We start from the raw sequence: 20,601 nt of genomic DNA, 5'->3' as shown, positions 1-20,601 counted from the left end.
GACTAGGGGTTTAACCTGCTTTCGCTGCATTTCAGGGCCGATTCTTAACCCCTGGGCCATCAGGGAAGTTACCCTTGCCCGTAAGTTTTTAAATCATCCCCTGAAGCAGCTTTGTCACCTCCTGCCTCACCACAGAGGACAGCGGAGCACAAAGGTCAAACTGGCCTGGGGCTGGGGTCCCGGGTCACTGACGCTACATAAAGGTCAGCAGGACCCTGACTCCCCACTCTGCAAATGCAGCAATGCTCCATTTCTTTGAGGGCGGGTCTGGACAGGTGGGAAGAAAACCAGGGAACAATAGATCAGTGGGTCACCCTTTCTTAGCACATGTGCATTTTATCACTGACAACTTATTGAGCTTCCACTAAGTGCAAGACAGACACAGGGCCAGCCATGACTTCCTCCTGCCCTTAGGGAGGAGGAGTCTAATGTATAAATGGAGAAAAGTACCCAATTAAGATGGAGCAGAGGTTCTTAGTTTGGGATACAGGAATGTATTTCAGTGGATCCTTTAATCTGCTGACATTGCAGATAAGATGGCATGTATCTCTGTGTGTGTGTGCTCTCACACAATTTTTTTCCAGCTAGAGGGTATATTTTTGTTGTTGTTATTGTTGTCCAGTTGCTAAGTTGTGTCTGACTCTTTGCGACCCCATGGATTATAGCCAACCAGGATCCTCTGCCCATGGGATTCTCCTGGCAAGAATACTAGAGTGGGTTGCCATTTCCTTCTCCAGGGGACCTTCCTGGACCAGAGATAGAACCTGCATCTCCTACATTGGCAGGTGGATTCTTTATCTTAACCAATGAACCACCAGGGATGCCCTAGAGGGTATATAGATTTAATCATATTCTCGAAACACTCCAGGATACTACAAAGGTTACAGATTTTGCACGGGGAACGCCTGATTAGTAAATAGTATCTTATTTGCTGAGTTTTCACAAGATGTCTCTGCTCAAAACACCTCTCATTGAGATAACTTCTTTCACTGAAATCTCACAGGATGGCTGAAGAGTTAGCATGGGTGTCTGTGAGCATCATCTTTTTAACAGTATTTGGGAAATGTTTACTGGGACTAGGACCCAGCCGTGGGTGGAGCAGAACTCCCAGTCCTGTGGATGACGTGGGCTGGAGAAGGGGGAGAGTGCCAAGACAGCAGACGTACAGGATCTTTTGGGAATCGGGGGCAACCTAACCCACGAAGCAGAGAAGCTCTTAGGGGAGAACAAACCAGCCTGGGCTGTTAACACCCTGCACAGATGTGTATCAGCAGCTCTCTACGCGGACAAAGAGTCCTGATCAAAGAGGATGTTGCATTGAGTCTGTGGGCACAGGCATGAGGAGGTAGAGAGGTGGTCAGACTCCACAGCATCAGGCCTCAGCTGTCTCATAGTTTTGTTTGGGTTAGCCACTGGGTGAACAGATCGGGCCTCGTAGGATGACTCTGATAACATGACCTGCATTTTGGTGCATATCTAAAATTCCAGCTTATATGAGCTATCTCTATTGCAAGAGCATGTTTGGGAAGCAGACTGAGGACTCTCTGGGCTGGAGAATGAGGGGGAGGGTGGTTTATAACTGGCAAACTATGTGCTGACTATAACCAGGCTGAAAAGCAGTGTGGTTTCTACGGGGTTCATTCTGGAATGAGTACATTTCGGTTTCCCCCTGGAACAAAGCCTCTGCTGAAAAGAAAACATACCTTGGCCTCGAAAATGCAAAATCACTTTCCCTCTGCAGCTCTGAGCAGTGCTGTATGGGGAGGGTTAACTTGTCCTAAGGCCCTCTTGTCTTTGGAACCCCAAAGGAGCAAAGCACAGATCTTTCTATGCTTTCCCTTTCCACAGATCTTTCCCTTCCTTTACTAAAGAGGAACGGGAATAATTGCCAATTCAGTAGGCTCCTTGCTCTTTTGTGCATTTCAAAGGCATTTGCTGTTTGGGATTTGGAAGAAAATCATGAGAAATGAGAATCTCTCGCTGCCTTGGCTGGAAGCAGGCTCATTGTTTGGAGAAGGAGATGGTTTCCATGGTTTTGGACAAGAGACAGATGCTTTTTTTCTCTTTTTCAAGAGTAGTTTCTACTTTCAATTGGATCCAATAAATAGCTAAGGTAGTCAGTCTTCCACCAGTGAAAGGTCTTTAAGTTATTTGAAAACATCCTAATATGTTATCATTCACCACCAACTGCATATGTTTTTCAGCAATTGTAACTCACGCATTTATCTCTGGATAGGCCCGGTTTAGGCCAGATTTCTGCTCTATGTGTGTATGTATGCGTACTAAGTCACTTCATTTGTATCCGACTCTGTGCGACCCTATGGACTCTAGACAGTCAGGCTCCTCCGTCTGTAGCATTTTCCCGGCAAGGATACTGGAGGGGGTTGCCCTTCTCCAGGGGATCTTCCAGACCTAGGGATCGAACCTGTGTCTCTTTTGTCTCCTGCATTGGCAGGCGTGTTTGTTACCACAGTGCCACCTGGGAAGCCCCCTCCTGCTTTACAAAGGCAGCCAGTCATGTTTCAGGTTAGGTGTCCTAGTCTTTGAATGAGACGTTCATTCATTGTCTCTAAAGCACAGGAGACTCAGGGGATGGTCTGGGTGAGGAGAGTAGGGCAGGAACCTACAGCATTTGAAGCCTGAGTTCTCATCCTGGAAGCAGCTGGCAGAGTTGATACCATCACAGCTGTAAGGATGAATGCCCCCCTCCTCCCTTGCCAGCACTGGGGCAAGACCTGCCCTCACAGGAACCACAAGGTGCTGTGACCTTGAGCCAACACACGGAAACTGCCTATTTTACCTTCTGCCACTAAGACAAGACACAGGACAAATTTTTCCTCCTTTTTTTAAAAATGATATAGAAACAAGGAATGTGCTCAAATGAAAAAAACAAAAAACTATTGTCTCTTGTCTTACTGTGGTATTGGCTTGGAATTAAGATGGATCAGGTGTTGAATTTAGCCGTTTCCATGATCAGTAGCAGCAGTAAAACAATATATCGGGTCCCCAAAATCTAGAGCAACTCAGTGGACGAATGCTCGGGTCTCACAACCAGACCAACAATACACTCAGTTGTTTATCATAATCGGCCCTTTATCATAATCTTATGTTTTTTTAAAACAGGGATGAGCTACATGACTGGGGGATTCCTTGGTGCCTCAGATGAGGGAGGCGTAGGTTTGATTCCTGGGTTGGGAAGATCCCCTGGAGAAGGAAATGGTAACCCACTCCAGTATTCTTGCCTGGGAAATCCTATGGATGGTGGAGCCTGGAGGGCTACAGTCACATGACAGATCGTAAAATTGCTAACATAATTTTTTTTTTTTTGAAATGTTATGGTCTTTTCTCCCATTTCTGAACTTATGGCTCTGGGTCATTTTTCACTTTGCTGGTTTTCTCATGGTCTGCCCGATTATACTGCTATCTGATTTTTCCTCCTGTTTAGATCTTGCTTTCCCAACCTATTCGTTAGTTTCTTGGGAGCAGAGACCAGTGGGTTTTTAATTTTCCTGTGTCTCCTATTTCCCAGGTAGAATGGACTTTTAGGTGTCAGGCAAGAAACTAACTGGGCCTGTGTTGAGCTGTCTTTCAAATAACATTTTCATCAAAGACAACTAGAGATAACCCTGTGTGTATACATCCCCACCTCTTCTCTAAGGATCGTGGCTGCTGTGGATGAGCATGTCTTTGACATTCACTTAACCACAAATCTACTGCCAAAGGTATAAAATGCAGAACAAGATCCATTGGATAGATCAGCCAAGATTATACTAATGGCAGCTCAGAGTGGAGTTTGGGAAATTAAAGGAAAGGATTATACTTTAATCTGTGATGTAAGCATTGCAACATCTTATTCTTTGTAGCCACCACCCATACCCTTGGCAAGAACAAGGTCTCTCCCTTCTACCACTTGAATTTTCTCCCTCTCAGTTGAATAAACATTTGGCTCAGGAACCATTATTTCTCTTCCGTGGGGACTAATCTGAGAATAGTAATAATAATAATAATAATAATAAGTATTTCCTTTCAAGTAACAGAGTCCCAGACCTTTCAGGGCCAGGCAGATACAGTCAGAGAAGTTTAAGTCACATTCAAGAAAAGCATTCGTGGGTGGAAAGAGAAACTCAAGAATGTGTCCTCTGGGGTGAGAGTCCAGAGAGCCCCGAGCCGCAAGCCCAGTCTTGTCTTCTCTCCACCAACCTCTGTAGCTTGGTTGACAAGAGGGGACCAACATCAAGAATGCTGCCCCAATTCAATTCAGTCTTATAAAATGATATAAAGTCACTTTGTCAAGTGTATGTTCAGGTCATTAATAGAGGTTTTTAAAAAATCATTGCAAATTCTGTGATGACATTTGACAATGAGTGTGTTTCAGTGTTGCTTTCCCTAGAAAATTTCCATTTCTAGGGAATCTTTGTAGGCAGCCGCTTTACCGTCTGACCCACCAGGGAAGTCAAGTAACTGTTACAGTGAGATACAAAGCTCTCCTCCGTGGTCTGCTGATGTGTAAGAAGATTGTGCAGACAGAGGAGGGTCTGGAGAGGGGAGGGGAGGAGGGGTGGGAAGAGGAGAACCCGGGAGAGCAGGGGGAGAGGCAGTGAGTGGACACGTCCCTGTGCGGGACTGACTGTTAGAAAGCAGCTTCCACAATGTGGTGTTTCAGTTTGTGTCTTTGTTTTTGTTTTTTGAGCCCTTTAGAGTCTACATTTGTGGTTTGTTTGCTTGTTTTTCCATTTTTATTGGAGTATAGCTGCTTTACAATGTTGTGTCAGTTTTTACTATACAGCAAAGTGAATCAGCTATATGGATACACGTGCACGTTAAGTCGCTTCAGTCATGCCTGACTCTTTGCGACCCTGTGGACTGTAGACCACCAGGTTCCTCTGTCCATGGGATTCTCCAGGCAAGAATCCTGGAGTGGGTTGCCATGCCCTCCTCCAGGAGACCTTCCCAACCCAGGGATTGAACCCACGTCTCTTATGTCTCCTGTGTTGGCAGTTGGCAGGTGGGTTCTTTACCACTAGCGCCACCTGGGAAACCCATACGTATACATATATCCTCTATTTTTTGGATTTCCTTCCCACTTAGGACACCAACAGTACTGAGTAGCTTTCTGCACTATAAAATGGGTTAAATGGGATGGGCTTCCCAGCTGGCGTTAGTGGTAAAGAACCTTCCTGCCAATGCAGGAGACATAAGAGACACAGGTTTGATCCTTGGGTTGGGAAGATACCCTGGAGGAGGAAATGGCAACCCACTCTAGTATTCTTGCCTGGAGAATCCCATGGACAGAGGAGCCTGGAGGGCCACACTTCCATAGGGTCACAAAGAGTCAGACGCGGCTGAAGCAACTTAGCACACGTAGTACCAGCAATGCATATACATCAGTCCCAATCTCCCAATTCATACTCCTCTCCTTTCCCCCTGGGTATCCATACATTTGTTCTCTATTTCTGCGTCTCTATTCTGCTTTGTAAATAAGATTGTCTATACCAGGTTTTTTTTTTTTTCCCAGATTCCATATATATGTGTTAATCTACGACCAGAAAATGCTAGTTATTAACACAACTAGATTCAGAGCTCTTGAGTCTTATTACTTTTTGAAAACTTACCGGCACCCAAAACACATGACTGACATAGAACAGACACTTTTCAATGTATGATTAACTATACAGAGAAAGTTTAATATCTTGGAATAACGACTGTACAAAGATTAAATAATATTTTGAAAAATTTAAACATGAATAGCATTATTGCAATGCGTGGAAAAGATGTTAAAAATTACATTTTAGTACACATTTAATTGAATGTCTCCTAATGTCAGGCACAGAGTCCCCACTGGAAAGAGTCATGAGGAATTTACCCTCCAGGGGCTCATAGGATGTTTGGAGGAGCCAGACATGAGCCCGAATCATGAGAGCAAGAATCACAGAGCTGATGAAATGATGAACTGGTCTGCTTCTTTCTTCAACCACTTGGGATCAATGGGAGTTAATTTATTATTTGTGATCCTTGAACTCTTCACACTGAAGGTGGCAAAGATTCCCAGATCATCAAGATTCTCAGTTAAACAGCACATAGCTATGTATGCAGTGGTCAGAAATCCCAAGACTCTCTTTTGAACTTCCATTTTTTAATTTCTTTAAAAAATTTCCTTTTCTTTTTTTTATTTTTAACTGGGAAGAATTGCTTTACAACGCTGTATTGGTTTCTGGCGTACAACAGTGCAAATCAGCCATAATCATACATCTATTACCTCCCTCTTGAGCTTCCCTCCGGTCCCCCGATCCTACCCTTCTAGGTCATCCAGAGTACCAGGCTGGGCTCCGTGCGTTATATACCAGCTTCTCACCAGCTATCTATTTTACGCATGGTGGGGTATATGTGTCGAAGCTACTTTCTCTTTAAATTTATTTTCTATTGGGGTATAGTTGCTTTACAGGGCTTCTGAGGTGGCTCAGTGATAAAGAATCTGCCTGCCAATGCAGGAGATGGAGGAGACATGGGTTCAGTCGCTGGGTTGGGAAGATCCTTGGAGGAGGAGATGGCAACCCACTCCAGTATTCTTGCCTGGAGAATCCCGAGGACAGAAGAGTCTGGTGGGCTACAGTCTATGGAGTCTCAAAGAGTTGGACACAACTGAGCACACACACAGCTGCTTTACAATGTTGTACAACAAAGTGAATGAGCTATATGTACACATGTATCCCCTCCCTCTTGACCCTCCCTCCCACCTCTCCCTCATCTCACTCATCCAGGTCACCACAGAGGACTGGGTTGAGGTCCCTGTGCTATATAGCAGCTTCCCACTAGCTATCTCTTTCACACATGGCAGGGCACATACGTCAGTCTTAATCTCCCAGCGTTAACCTGCATGATTCCTAAGATCTCAAAGGGGAGAAATGTGTAACTTCTATTCATTTTTTTCAGACTGGTAATTAGGCTTCCTGAACTCTGGGTAATGTTGAGGTTTGTTCCAGATCACCTGAGTCAAGACCCCCCTGTCTGCACACCAGCCCCATGGCAGTTACAGTAATAAATGTTGCCTCTTTCCAGGCAAAACTCAAAAAGTATACGAAAAGATGACGTAAGTCAATTTTTAAAACATTAAATGAAAGAAATCGTGCTTTTCCACCTAAGTACATTGCTGCTTAACTCTTAAGAACATCTAGATTTCCAATCATAAAATGCTTGGTGACCTTCACAAGTATGCTTTTCCCCCAGTCGACAGTGATAATGTGTTACTCACTACAGTTGGAATCCACAGGTATTTCCTTGCTACGTGACCAGCGCCATTGCTTGTTCTTGTTTTGCGGTATAACACGGAAAGTTTTTGTTTGTTTGTTTTGTTCGTTTGGCCTTTGAAGCTCTGTTCCTGAGTTATTGATCTTATGCCTCATGTGCTACTTCATCTCATCTCCCACTTCCCTGGACACGTCAACCTATGATGAAGCAGCTGATGTTCAAATAGGATTAACTGAGACTCTAGATGATTTGTAGTTCGTCCTAATTTCAGGTAGCCTTTCTTTTGCAGAATAGTTTACCATCTCAGGAGCTAAACATGCTGTTTTTACCTTTAGCTTAACAAAGATTCTAACAAAGCCATTTAAGCTTATTAACCATTATGTGGGTTCCCTAGGGTTAACCAACCTGTAAGACTTTTGAAAGACAACTTTCGACTCATGCATGGGTGTTTTACACTTCAAGTTCTTGAAAAACTACTTTCTTTTCCTCTTTTCCTTCCTTCCTTCCTTCCTTCCTCTGTGTATATGGTGTGTCAGATATCATTGCTGGAGGCTTCGTGATAAATGTCACTTACAGGCTCTAGTGTTTTCAATATGCGGTTGGTTGAAAGTTAGTCATTCTTTTCAAAACAGCATTGTCTTCTTGGTACCACCCCTGCACTCTAACCTACTTTCTTTGAAGCAAAACCGTCAAGGGTTCACTGAGCTTGGTCATACCACCTACTCACCTTCATCCACCCCACAAGTCCTCCCAGGTTTCACCACTCCTCAGAGGATCTTTTGCTGGCAGTGACACAGACATGTGGGTGGGGGAACCTTGAATTCAGAGAAATCCTCAGACTTTGTTGTTGCCCCCGAACTTACCAAGAAGGGATGGAGCAGCAGGGCAGATGTGGCCAAGAAGAGGGAAGTGAAACAGCCGAGAGCAGCATCAAGGTGGAGAGAAAAGAATGAACCTCAGCTCCCACACCCTTGAGTGTCAAGTTGGGGCTGGAGGAGACAGGCCCCCTCGAGGGCCTGAGAGCCCGACCACGATTTCCGGCTAGGCCTGCGGGCCTGGCCTGCATCTTTGCTTGGCTGGATCTAGGTTCCTTCTTTGGGCAAATACAATTTATGTCCGCTGAATAAAAGCTCCCTGCATGTTTTCTCTTCACACTTTGGAATGTTACCAAAACCGGAAAGGAAAACCCCCGTAAATCTCTGCTCATCCAGACCCCTCTTGCTCTGAAAAGAAGCCCAGTCAAGCTCCCCATCAACCTCACGTCCATCTCCAACTCCTCCAGCCCACACTGAGTTCTCCCTTTGCGCCCCTACAGACGCAAGGCCTGAACCATGAAATCCAGCCATTAATCACCCTCTTACCACAGAGGGGCTGTGCAGTCAGTAAATCCCAGGGCCCTAGAGGCCAGGACACCCGGACAGCCGGGTCCTGGGCTGACTCTGCCCTCTCACAGCTCAGTCCACTTGTGTGGCCTCTGTTTTCTCATTTGCATCATTAGAGACATGGACTGCATATCTCTAAGTCGACCGGTTGCTCTGTGACTTCAAGCTCATGGGCTGCTTTCTCACTGTTGCTGGTTTCAAGTCACAAGGGCAGAAACTATGCTTTATGTTCTGTTTCCTTCTTCCTCTTCATATGGCAACAGAGAGGTGGGCATGCAGTACTTTGTCTGCTCATTAATGTAACGAGCATTTATTGAAATTCTCCTGTACACCAGGCATTATGCTGGATGCTGTATCACTGGTAAGGGAGACAAAGGATCTGAGCATCTTTAGAGAATTCCGTGGTCCTCACACTCCCCCAAAGGATCTTAAAAAACATCCTGGAGGTACACCTTCAGAATTTCTGCCCCAATAGTTCTTCACCCCCCCTCATTTGTATTTCTTTTTTTTAAATGTTTTTTATTTTAATTAATTTATTTTAATTGGAGGCTAATTACAATATTGTAGTGGTTTTGCCATACGTTGACATGAATCAGCCATGGGTGTACATGTGTTCCCCATCCCAAACCCCCTTCCCACCTCCCTTCCCATCCCACCCCTCAGGGTCATCCCAGTGCACCAGCCCTGAGCACCCTGTCTCATGCATCGAACCTGGGCTGGCGATCTGTTTCACATATGATAGTATACATGTTTCAGTGCTGTTCTCTCAAATCATCCCACCCTAGCCTTCTCCCACAGAGTCCAATTTGTATTTCTAACAAGCTGCTGGGTGATGCAGATGCGGTTGGTGGAGAGAACCACCTTGGGAGGCCTGGTTTGTTCTCGCAGCAGCTAATGACAGCACTCTTTCACCCAGGTGTTGTTATTTTAACAGCTGGCCTCTGATCTCTTCAGGAAGGATCAGCCTCTGCTGCAAAAATAATGCCTTGATGAGCTTGCTTGGATGGGGTGAGTCCCACTGGCTATCAGCCAGCTCCAAGATATCAGGAAGTGGAAGTGACTTCTCAGGAGATGAAGTGAGGAATTTGCGGGGTTTGCTCCTGAAGGGAAAGGGGAGATGGATGGAGAGGTTGAGAGGAAGGCAGGAGAAAAGTAGGTGAGGTGTGGGACCAACTGCTCCTTTGAAGGCCTTTGTCCTGTGTGCTGTAAAACCTGTCTTTGTTGCTTTCCTTTGCCCCATGCACCCTCCTCAAATCCTCAACACAAAGAGGCAGGAACCCGGGAGAGAAGGTAATGCTCTCTGGGAAACACAGGGACCCTAAGAGGGTCCAGAGGCCCCACTGGCTGCAGAGCTGGAACTCATGGTGCCGAAACTCCTTTTGCCTGGCGTTTCAAGAGGAGGAGACCCTTGAGCGCATCTAGATTGTGCCACGGCCGAAAGCCAAGTTTCCATGAGGTCCTGTGGGACTGAGACAAGCATTTATTCCAGGTTCCTCTGTCTATGGGATTTCCCAGGCAAGAATTCTGGAGTGAGTTGCCATTTCCTTCTCCAGGGGATCTTCTTGACCCCGTGATCAAACGTGGGTCTTCTGTATTGGAGGCAGATTCTTTACTGCCTGAGCCACCAGGGAAGCCCTTTATTTTATTTAATATGTTTTAATTTTAAACTTTGGGCCTTTCAAGAAAGAAAGGAGCTGAAATGCTGGTAAATTACCAAAATCACAATTTTATACCATATTGCACTAGTGTTGCGAACTGTTTCAAATTTACAGTGTTCCTTGACTTGTACCCCAGGCTTGTCGGAGAGAATGTTTTATATGGGATGTTTCTATTCCTGCTGGGAAACTGAGGCTCATGGAGACGCACAGTAAAGACTCAGCTTGGGGCAGATATCCAGCCAGCCAGGCCAGCAGCTCACCTCAAAAGTTACCTGGGAAGGGCCTTGGTTCATCGTAGGGCTCTAGTTTCCTCTCAAATAAGGTAGCTATAGCGTTCAGTTCTAATTCTCAGCAAATCAACATTTCAAGCAGTACTTCAGAGTACCCCAGTGAGGAGGTGAAATCATTTTGTCCGGAACATCTCTAATCCAGAGCCTTAGCGCTTTCCTTTAAAATCTGCTTGTCATTTGTCTGCAGGAGGAAATTAGGGAGGAGTGCAATCACACTCAACTCTCATTCGTTTTACAGCCATATCTTCTACTCCGAGATAAATCTTGTAGCTAAAAAGGTCGACGGAATGTAAGAACCAGTTACGGCCAAGTCCTCTATCTCTTGGCAACATGTACTCCATCTGTCTTTATGACCAGCAAACAAATCAATTGTATTCTAAATCAAAATGATGGGTTTCCGAGCAGCCCTAGGGGCTTCCAGGGCTGGCCCAGGAGGATCTCGGGATGGGCCGGACCCAGAAACCTCTCCCACCTAGCTTGTCTCTTCAGGCGCCATCTTTAGTCAGATGAGATAAGTTGAACTGGATTCCCTAGCAGGGAAGAGAACAATACCCCTACAGAGCTTTGGCCTCGGAGGGGCTGGAGGTGGGGTGGGGATGGGAATGGTTTGGGGTTCAAAAGAGGCACAGCTTCACATTGGGGGCCAGGAGGATTAAGAGTGACTTTTCCCAGGACTTCCCTGGCAGTCCAGTGGTTAAGACTGTGCTTTCATGTCAGGGAGCGCAGGTTCCATCCCTGGTCAGGGAACTAAGATCCTGCATGCCACGGGGCTTGGCCAATAATAGTAACAATAATTTTTTTTTTTTTAAAGAGTGACCCTTCCTTTCTACCCTTGGCCCCAACCCCCACACTTACCTATACTCACACTTAGAAATAAGGAGGGCCAGCAGAACACACCCCATAATAACAGCAGGTACTATTTCTTAAGCCCTAATGTGCCGGATTCATTTCTCTCTCACAATTGACCTTAAGTGAATGTCCCTACCTCACAGAAGAGAGAGCTCTGTCTGGGGAGCTTGAAACAACTGGCCCTAGTTAGTTAGTAGGTGGTCGAGTCGGGATTTGAACCTATATGGCTTCAAAGCCCATATTCTACACTATTCCATCGGTTCGTTTCCCAAAGTCTGCCTATGAGGAAATACAAGTGGGTGACTTTTTCCATAAATAAGAATTCACATCTTTTTAATTTGGAGACTATGTTCTTAGCTTTCTCTGTCTGTGTAACTGTTCATTCTTTTCTCAAAATCATGGTGATGGGAGATAATCATTCTCTCCACTTCCCTCTACTTCTTTCCCCCTCCCCCGTCCTCCTCCTCTCACCTTCTTCTTCCCCCTTCTCTCCTCCTCCCCCATTCCTTCTCTTCCTCTTTTTCCTCCATCCTCTTTGTTTTAACTTGACCAAAAAATACCCACACCAAAACAAACCCCTGACAATCCCATTTTAGATCATGTTTCTGTTAATTATTTTTTTTTCTTGTTCTATAAATTTGAAAAGTCTGGGACCTCTACTTTATATGAAGGCACTCTTTGTAGTTTAAGACTGTCATAGCTCTGGAACCCAGGGCCACATCCATAGCCTAGGAAAATTTGATTTAGGATTTGCTGACTGAGAACATTTGGTCCAAATTTGATGATAAACTGTAGCTAGGACTCCTAGGGACATTTTAGTGAGAGGGCATCTCTTTTCTAAGCTGTAGCCTCTTGTTCCTTTGGGCTAATTCACTTCAGTCATGTCCGACTCTTTGTGACCCCGTGCACTATAGCCTGACAGGCCCCTCTGTCGGTGGGATTCTCCTCCAGACAAGAATACTGGAGTGGGTTGCCATTTCCTCCTCCAGGGGATCTTCCTGACCCAGGGACTGAAACTGTGGCTCCTGCATTACAGGCAGATTCTTTATCACTTGAGCCACCTGGGAAGCCCTCTTTTTCTTTAACATTTCCATTTTTTCCTTCCTAGATTCTCTGGCTTCTTGGATTGACAGCACGTGCAAATCAATTAATATCTTGCTGAGACCATGCTTATTTTTGTTTTATACACAGTTATTTTCTTTGTGTAGCAAAACCTGAGTGTATTTTTTTTCTGTTTCAAGCATTCTAATGATTTTTACAAACAGTATGAAACTGTATTAGGCTGTATTAGGCATGATGGCCCCCTTGCATGGGAATGAAGCACAGGGGACTGACTGAGAAAATCTGCAGCCTGATCGGCACCCCCCACCCCCCTTGCTGACATCACATTCCATCATGTTGATTAGCCATGGACAGAGCTGCTGGTGACACTGCTCCTCTCTTGAACTCTGTCTTCCCATGGACTCAGGGCAACGCAAGCCTCAGAGCCACGCCTTCAAACAGCCCTGTCTGCAGAATCCCAGCTCCAGGCCTCTGGAGTGTCTCTCAGCTCCAAGTCCTTTAGTTTGCTTTATGGGTGTACTAAATCATTCCACACACCATGGAGCAGAGGAAAAGGGTGATTTATTAGACCTACCTGCTTGGTACTTGCAGAGTGAGAGTCCCATACTGAATGATTTTCTCTCTTCACGTTTTTCCTAAGTTTTAAATGTTTAAATAAAATACCCGTGGAGTATCGCTTAGATGCAGACCAGGGATATTCTAGTCCTGTCAGACCCTTCGTGATGGTTTCCTAGGGATAACAAGGGTCACCTGCTTGCTCTCTCCATCGCTCCTCTTTGTTTCACCTTCCTCTTTCTCACTGCCCTCTTCCCCACCTTCCCTTTGATCAGAGACAAGGAAGAGTGCATTCATTCACTGACTCATTCATTGCTTGCCATTTGTTCACTCATTCATTCCGAGTGCCCCGTCTGCTGGCACAGACCCAGCAGTGAACAAGACAGTCAAGGTCCTTGCCCTCTCAGAGGGCGTGGCCCAGAGGGTAAGGTCATGGTTACATGGGCATTTACAATGTAGAGTGGTGTGTGCCAGGGAGGAGCGCTTTCTCAAGGGTCAGATGGGGCTTCCAGAAGGTTTCCCCTAGGCTGAAGGCTGAGCCCCTAGCACCGGGGAGTGAGTGACTATGCTGACTACAATTCCCAGCTGACTATGCTGGATTTTCTCAGTTGTTGGGTCTAGTTGCTTTCTGTGTAGTAAAGAGTCTATTTAACCAGTACATTTTTTTTTCATTCATCAAGGTAAACTCTAAATCCTGCTTCACAAGGGCAGAATGGGAATCCAACAGTGAGAGACTGTGAGTAGAACTGGATCCTGACATTTCTGAGGAAAATGACTGTGATGAACACCTACCAACAGGGCAATGGATTTGGATTTGGCAATGAGAAAATGGATTTGAATGAACGGAGACATTGAATGGAGATGTGGAATTGATTAAACTTCATGGACTGAGGTCCAGAGAAGGCAATGGCACCCCCTCCAATACTCTTGCCTGGAAAATCTCATGGACGGAGGAGCCTGGTAGGCTGCAATCCATGGGGTCCCAAAGAGTCGGACAGGACTGAGCGACTTCACTTTCACTTTTCACTTTCATGCATTGGAGAAGGAACTGTCAACCCACTCCAGTGTTCTTGCCTGGAGAATCCCAGGGAAGGGGGAGCCTGGTGGGCTGCCGTCTATAGGGTCGCACAGAATCGGACACGACCGAAGCGACTTAGCAGCAGCAGCAGCATGGACTGAGGTCACAAAGAGTCAGAAATGACGGAGCCACTTTCACTTCACTTCAGCTAAAATTAGGGTTGAAACAGGCCTGTAGACAGAGCTCTCACCCCCCAACCAAGCATCTTCAATTACTCTAAAAAGGAAGCTATTAATGCCTACCTTACCTCTCCTGCAGGAAGGTGTTGCTTACTTCACTATCCAGCGGGAAGAAGAAAAGTTTTGTCTTCCAGATGACAGCCAATCAGAGCCTGGCAGTCCAACCAATAAGAAGCCTCCATACTTTGGGTTCTCAGTCTCCTCCAATGGACTCTGGTTATTTCAGCTCTCCTCAAGTCCCTCCTTTTCCTATTAAAAACAAATACCTCTTCCTTGTTCTCTGGACTGCCTATGCCCTGCTGTAGCTGGCATATCCTGAATTGCAGTTCTTCTGGCTGTTCTTGATTAACCTGGCTTTTGCTGGTTAAATAACGGGCTATTTTATTTTTGAGGGTGACAGAGGCGTTTTAAGTAGCAGCCATGACGTCACAAAGCAGGTGGAGACCTGACTTTACTGGAGAATACACCACCAAAGTGGCAGCTTGGAGCTGTTTAGGCTTGACACAGGCTCTCTTGGAGAATGGAGACCCAAGGCAAGTGTAAGTATGTAAGTGGTTCGAGTTGAAGGTGGAAGAGTATCCCAGCGAAATATCACAATTTGAGTTGGCAAACAAAGATTAAGATAAAAGTGTGTGCCTAGGAATGACAAACCTAGTCAGCGTATTATAAAGCAGAGAAGTACTTTGCCAACAAATGTTTGCATAGTCAAAACTATGGTTTTTCTAGTAGTCGTGTATGGATGTGAGAGTTGGAACATAAAGAAAGCTGACTGCCAAAAATTTGATGCTTTTGAATTGTGTTGAAGAGTTTGAGAGTCCCTTGGACCCCAAGGAGATCAAACCCAGTCATTCCTAAAGGAAATCAGTCCTGAATATTCATTGGAAGGACTGATGCTGAAGCTGAAGCTCCAATACTTTGACCACCTGATTTGAACAGCCAACTCATTAGAAAAGACCCTGATGCTGGGAAAAATTGCAGGCAGAAGGAAAAAGGGATGACAAAGGATGCGATGGTTGGATGGCATCACCAACTCAATGAACATGAGTTTGAGCAAGCTCCCAGAGATGGTGAAGGGAAGCTTGGCATGCTGAAGTCCATGGGGTGTCAAAGAGCTGGACATGACTGAGTGACTGAACAACAAAAAGGAACAGATATTATGACTTCTATACCATAAAGAGGATGTTGCACTGGGTGAGAAGGAAAGTTTGCCACTATCAAATAGCTTAACCAGAGCAGAATCAAAGAGGGATAAATCCACTGAAACTGTATACAATTCACCCTGAATGGGAGACTACAATAATACTTGGCTATTAAATTTATATAATCTTGCCTAAAAACGCTGAATTATCTGAATTGAATTATCTGAATGACCTTGTCCTGAAGTCACTGTTCCATGTTCTATAAGTGCCCAGGAGCCATAGTCGTCCAGGCAGTAAAATGTGTGTGTGTTAGCCACACAAGCTAAGGGTCTGGCTTGAACATTGGTGATTTAAATTCATTCATTCACAAGTTATAGTGTGCCTGCCGAACGCCATGAATCTTTATGTCACCTGAGACTAGTTGCAAATAAAATATTAAATATACAGCAGTTCTGAGTCTATTGTAATTTATGTGGAAGTGCTGTGAAAACTTGAATGCTGTCATGGTCACAGACCACTCTGAATGTCTGGTGAAAATTTGGACCCATTTTCAAGCACACACCAATGTGCTTACGATGTTTTGCATATAATGTCAAGTTCACACATCTTCTGATGTACTAGAGATTCCCTTATCTAGAGGGATTTATAAGTATGTTATTAATTAAGCGTATCTTTTTACATTTAAGTGAACATCACAATGCAGATTTGTACATTTAACACCATCTCAGTGATGTACTATACATAGGAAAGACTACATGTATACAGAAAAACCTGGAAAGATATGCACTAAAATGTAAATATTTGGATGATGACATTGTGGTTGGTTTTTATTTTCTTCCCTGAATTTTGTTTTGTTTTCCCAATTTAGAAACATTTTCACTAGTTAATTTGCACAAAAATAGCTGTTTCTTGTGACATTATAGAAATACTGAACAGAGCTTTCAGATGCACTGAGTCACTTCAGTCATGTCCGACTCTGTGCGACCCCATGGACTGTACCTGCCAAGCTCCTCTGTCCATGGAATTCTTCCAGCAAGAATACTGGAGTAGATTGCCATTTCCTTGTCCAGGGGATTTTCCCAATCCAGGGCTCGAACCTGGGAAGCAAATCTAAAAAGACACTCTAGCGGACACTCCTTTTTGATGGCTGCTTCATTCACAGTATTTAGGCATCTCTGGCCTTAATGTGATCCATGCCATGAGAACCTTCTTCTGACCTTCTGATTGGTTCATGGAGGGGAAGGGCTTGGCTCAGCGAAACCAATCAATGTGTTTCCCCCTAGGTTTGTCTGAATTCTAGCAAGGAGCCAGTTTCTCTGTGGTGACAGAAGCTGTGAATGAGGTCTGGGGGTTTTGAAGCCGAGAGGGGGCCATATTACCTGCTGGCCTGCAAATGATCGAGAGAGAGAGACACCCGATAGTTCCTGGAGCCCAGCTGCTTCCCAGTCCTTCTTGCATTTTGTTTTTTTCAATTCTTCCTTTGATTGTATACCTTTGACACTTAACAATAGATTTCCGTTTTGTCTGAACTAGTTAGAGTTGGGTTTCAGGCACCTGAAGCCAAGTCGACACAATTAGCAGAAGTATTATATATTAAAGGTATTATATTATATATTATTATATATAATATATAATGTATGTTATATATTAACATATATGTACTCTTACATATTTATAACTGCTCAAGAATAAAATTTGACCCAAGCTGTGAAAGAAATGAAATCAAAAATATTTCTTGACACAGAAAGTGGCTGGCTTAGGGTGCCTGGCTCTGTGCAGGAAAGAGGAGGTTCAAAGATCAGAAACAAACCGGCATGATTGGCTCAGGTCCTTAGATCGTTCTGTTCCTTTAGAAGGTAGAACTTGTCTTCTTGGCTCTGTGTAGAAACAGACAATAACAGGTTTGTTCAAACCCTGGTTATAATCATAAAAATTACAAGTCTCTTCTCTCATTTACGAGTGTGATGTTCAGGATAACAAATTTACAAATGAATGAAAGATAAATGTATTTTCCAACTCAATGAGCTAGAAATTAATCCCTGCATTAATTTGGCAACCTGAAGATATGAGCTCTGCTAAAGAGAAAAATCTCAGCAAATTGGTAGAGATACTCTGCAAGAATAATCACTTTACATGTGAGTTTGTGCTCCCCACAGCATATCCAGTTCCTTTTCAGTACATCTTTAGTTGTGATGAAAGTAGTGAAAAAGTACTGAGACATGGCTTAACTGTCTTAGGAATACTTCACACTGTGAAATTTTAGAACGACTTTTAAAAATTAAAATATAATTCATCCAAGCAAAAGCTTCTTCAAATCCAGTCTTATCCAAATCCCTACTAAAAGTGTGGAAAACTGTATGTTTTCCATGGGCAAATTTCTATTGAGTTTAGAAATGGTCTGGCAAGGATAATATTGTAGGTAGGCCATGATGGAGTCAGTTCCACTCCTGGAGGCTGGTTAGGGTGGCACAGTCAAGGGGAAAGAGTTTACACCCAGACTGACTATAAGATAATGAGACCAATTTAAAATTTTTTAGTTCAATATACTATAACCTGCATACTCTAAGCAAAAGCTATGCTCACATTTCTTGAAGGTTGAGAGATATTTGTTATCACAATATTTTAAACAAAGACTTTGAGCCATTTGTCTATCCTGGATTTATAGCTATGAAATCAATATTTTCAACCAGGCTTCCAAACTAGTTAGAATCTCAGTGTTTACTTTATTGTGGGTTTTTGTATGAATTACTTAATTACTTTTCAGAAATGCACTGATTTTATTCCTATCAGCAGAGTGAAAGTTTCACTATACTCTCTGCTGGACATTAGCCCACTTTTATGTCTTATGTTTTCATGCTTTGTTTGTCACGAAAGTGTCAACAGTGATGTCACATTGATTCAATTCAAATTTCTTTGGTTATTTATGACGATTAAAAATTTTCCATGTTTTTAGCTTTTGGTAGAGCTAAGTTCTGAGAACTAACATATTTTTTGCACATGTTTTACTTTTCTCTATTGATTTATGTAAGTTCTTTATGTAACAATTTCAATCTTTTACTGCCATTTCTGCTTCAAATATTTTCCCCATTTGTTATTTACATTTAAATTATGATTTTTTTTTAACCTCAGAGAATCTAATACTTTTTTCTTTGTGATTTCTCCCACTGAGTTTATCTTTAAAATCCTTCCTCAACCTCAAATCAGATTCTACTTGCACAATATAACATAAATCTTATCTATTCATTGGAGCATGGAGGCCTAGTTGGGGTCATAAGGCAAAATCATTTTAGTTTATTTTTGTAAAATTGTAATACCATTGATTTACAAAGTTGAGTTAGTTTCAGGTGTAGAGCAAAGAGATTCAGTTATATATATATATATTCTTTTTTAGATTCTTTTCTATTATGGGTTATTATAAGATATTGAATATAGTTTCCTATGCTATACAGCAGATCCTTGTTGTGTATCTATTTTAAATATAGTGTATATCTCTTAAGCTCAAATTCCCTCTTCCCCTTTGGTAACTGTAAATTTGTTTTTTATGTCTCTGGGTCTATTTCTGTTTTATAAATAAGTTCATTTATATCATTTCTTTAGATTTCACATATAAGTGATACTGAACAGTATGTTTTATTTATGCTGTTTTTAAAAAGATAGAAAAGAGAAGACGAGAAAAGAGGGCATAATAAAAGGGCAAATATCTGTAGCCCTGAGATTCGAGCGTGTTGGCTGGATCTGAGTCTCTGGGTCGAAGAGGAAGCTGGCAGAGACTTGCCTGTGCCCTCGTGGTGCTCCAGGGTTTCAGCCTGGTGTTCTGACCACAGTCAGGAAAATAGCTGGAGGCCTAGATTTGCTCACAACCGCCCCAGTGCAAGTTACAACTAGAACAGGAATCTCTCCTATCTCACCTGACCATCGCAGGGATTTAGTGCCCGGAAATCCAGGCATGAAATAGCGGGGAGCCTTTCTGGGGAGGGAGGTGAAGTGTGGGAGGCTGGGAAGCCTGATTCCTTACGTCTTTTCCTTCTGCCCCCACATGCACGTTTCTCATTCTTATGACCTGCCACCAAGCCGTGGACACTAATGTATAAGGAAGGGGAAAAGGGGGCATTTTTAGATTTCCGCTCAGTCCAAACACACTGCAGTTTTTCTCTTTATTTCCTTGAAACTAAATTTACACGAAGAGGTAGGACACAGCAAGGCTCAAACCAGGTAAAATATAGGTCTTATTCCAGTAGAATCTCCCTACGAAAGGCTTGTGTCTAGAATAAAGTTTCAAAAAAAAAAAAAAAAGAAAGAAAAGAAAAAATGCCGTAAATGAGGAGCAGCTGTTTCTATTATGTTTAATCAAACTCTTAGGCCAAGAGTTCAGATGTTGCACTCCCATCGACTCCCAGGGGAACACCAAAGTTATGATGTGGTAAGCATATCTAATGAATGAGGAAAAAAGAGTATTATTTCCTATATGTTGGCTGTGGAGGCATAATTTAGAAAAGGGAGCAATCGACAAGAAATCAGAAGTTTTTAGAATCAGTTCAGCTACTCTGTGACCTAATCTAAATCAATTTGCCTCTTTGAATTTCAGTTTCCCATATATATTCCTATCCATATAGCCATCTATACAGAGGGCTAATGTAACATATATGAAAGCATTTTTTAACATTATTTGGAACTATTGAAATGTGCAGCACAGTATGTTAAACTGAAATAAAAATTTACCTCTGACTCCTAAACTATCCAAATAAACCACTGCTTGCAGTTTTAATTTGCAAATTCAAAAATATTAATTTGAAACTATTTTAATTTTAGCATGTATATATTCGAATGCCAAGTAATATACATAAAATCCTCTTTGAAGATGAATATCAAGACTGGATATTAATCACAGTTTAGCTGGCCAATGTTATTAATAAATACCATTTATAATTATGGAAACTTTTGACCTTGTAATCATTTTAGTGAGAGGAAGACTCTAGATGCACAGGTTAATTATTTTCGGAATGAGAATGGTAATAAATGTCTGATTACTGTTTTTCTTGGGATATATGGATGGCCAGTCCGTTCACGGTGGTGCTCATGAGGCTGAGGTCAAATATTTGCTTTTATGACAGTTAGTGTTGCCATGTTCTCAAACTGGCCTGAAGCAGTCTAAGATGGACAGGTT

At 43.2% G+C, this 20,601-nt stretch overlaps 1 long non-coding RNA gene across 2 annotated transcripts; it reads right to left on the bottom strand.

Moving 5' to 3' along the window:
• Positions 1-5,658: 5,658 nt before the first annotated feature.
• Positions 5,659-14,498, bottom strand: LOC138931585 (uncharacterized). Of its 2 annotated transcripts, none has more exons than XR_011446626.1 (2): positions 14,362-14,498; positions 5,659-9,727 (listed from the first exon to the last, which is right to left on the bottom strand). It is a non-coding gene; the product is annotated as an uncharacterized lncRNA (long non-coding RNA). The 2 variants fall into 2 exon arrangements; XR_011446625.1 differs by having other exon boundaries at positions 14,367-14,498.
• Positions 14,499-20,601: the final 6,103 nt, after the last annotated feature.

Source organism: Ovis canadensis, chromosome 8 (assembly GCF_042477335.2).
Source record: "Ovis canadensis isolate MfBH-ARS-UI-01 breed Bighorn chromosome 8, ARS-UI_OviCan_v2, whole genome shotgun sequence".
In the NCBI taxonomy this organism is placed as follows: domain Eukaryota; kingdom Metazoa; phylum Chordata; class Mammalia; order Artiodactyla; family Bovidae; genus Ovis; species Ovis canadensis.
This window is presented reverse-complemented; position numbering and strand designations above follow the sequence as displayed.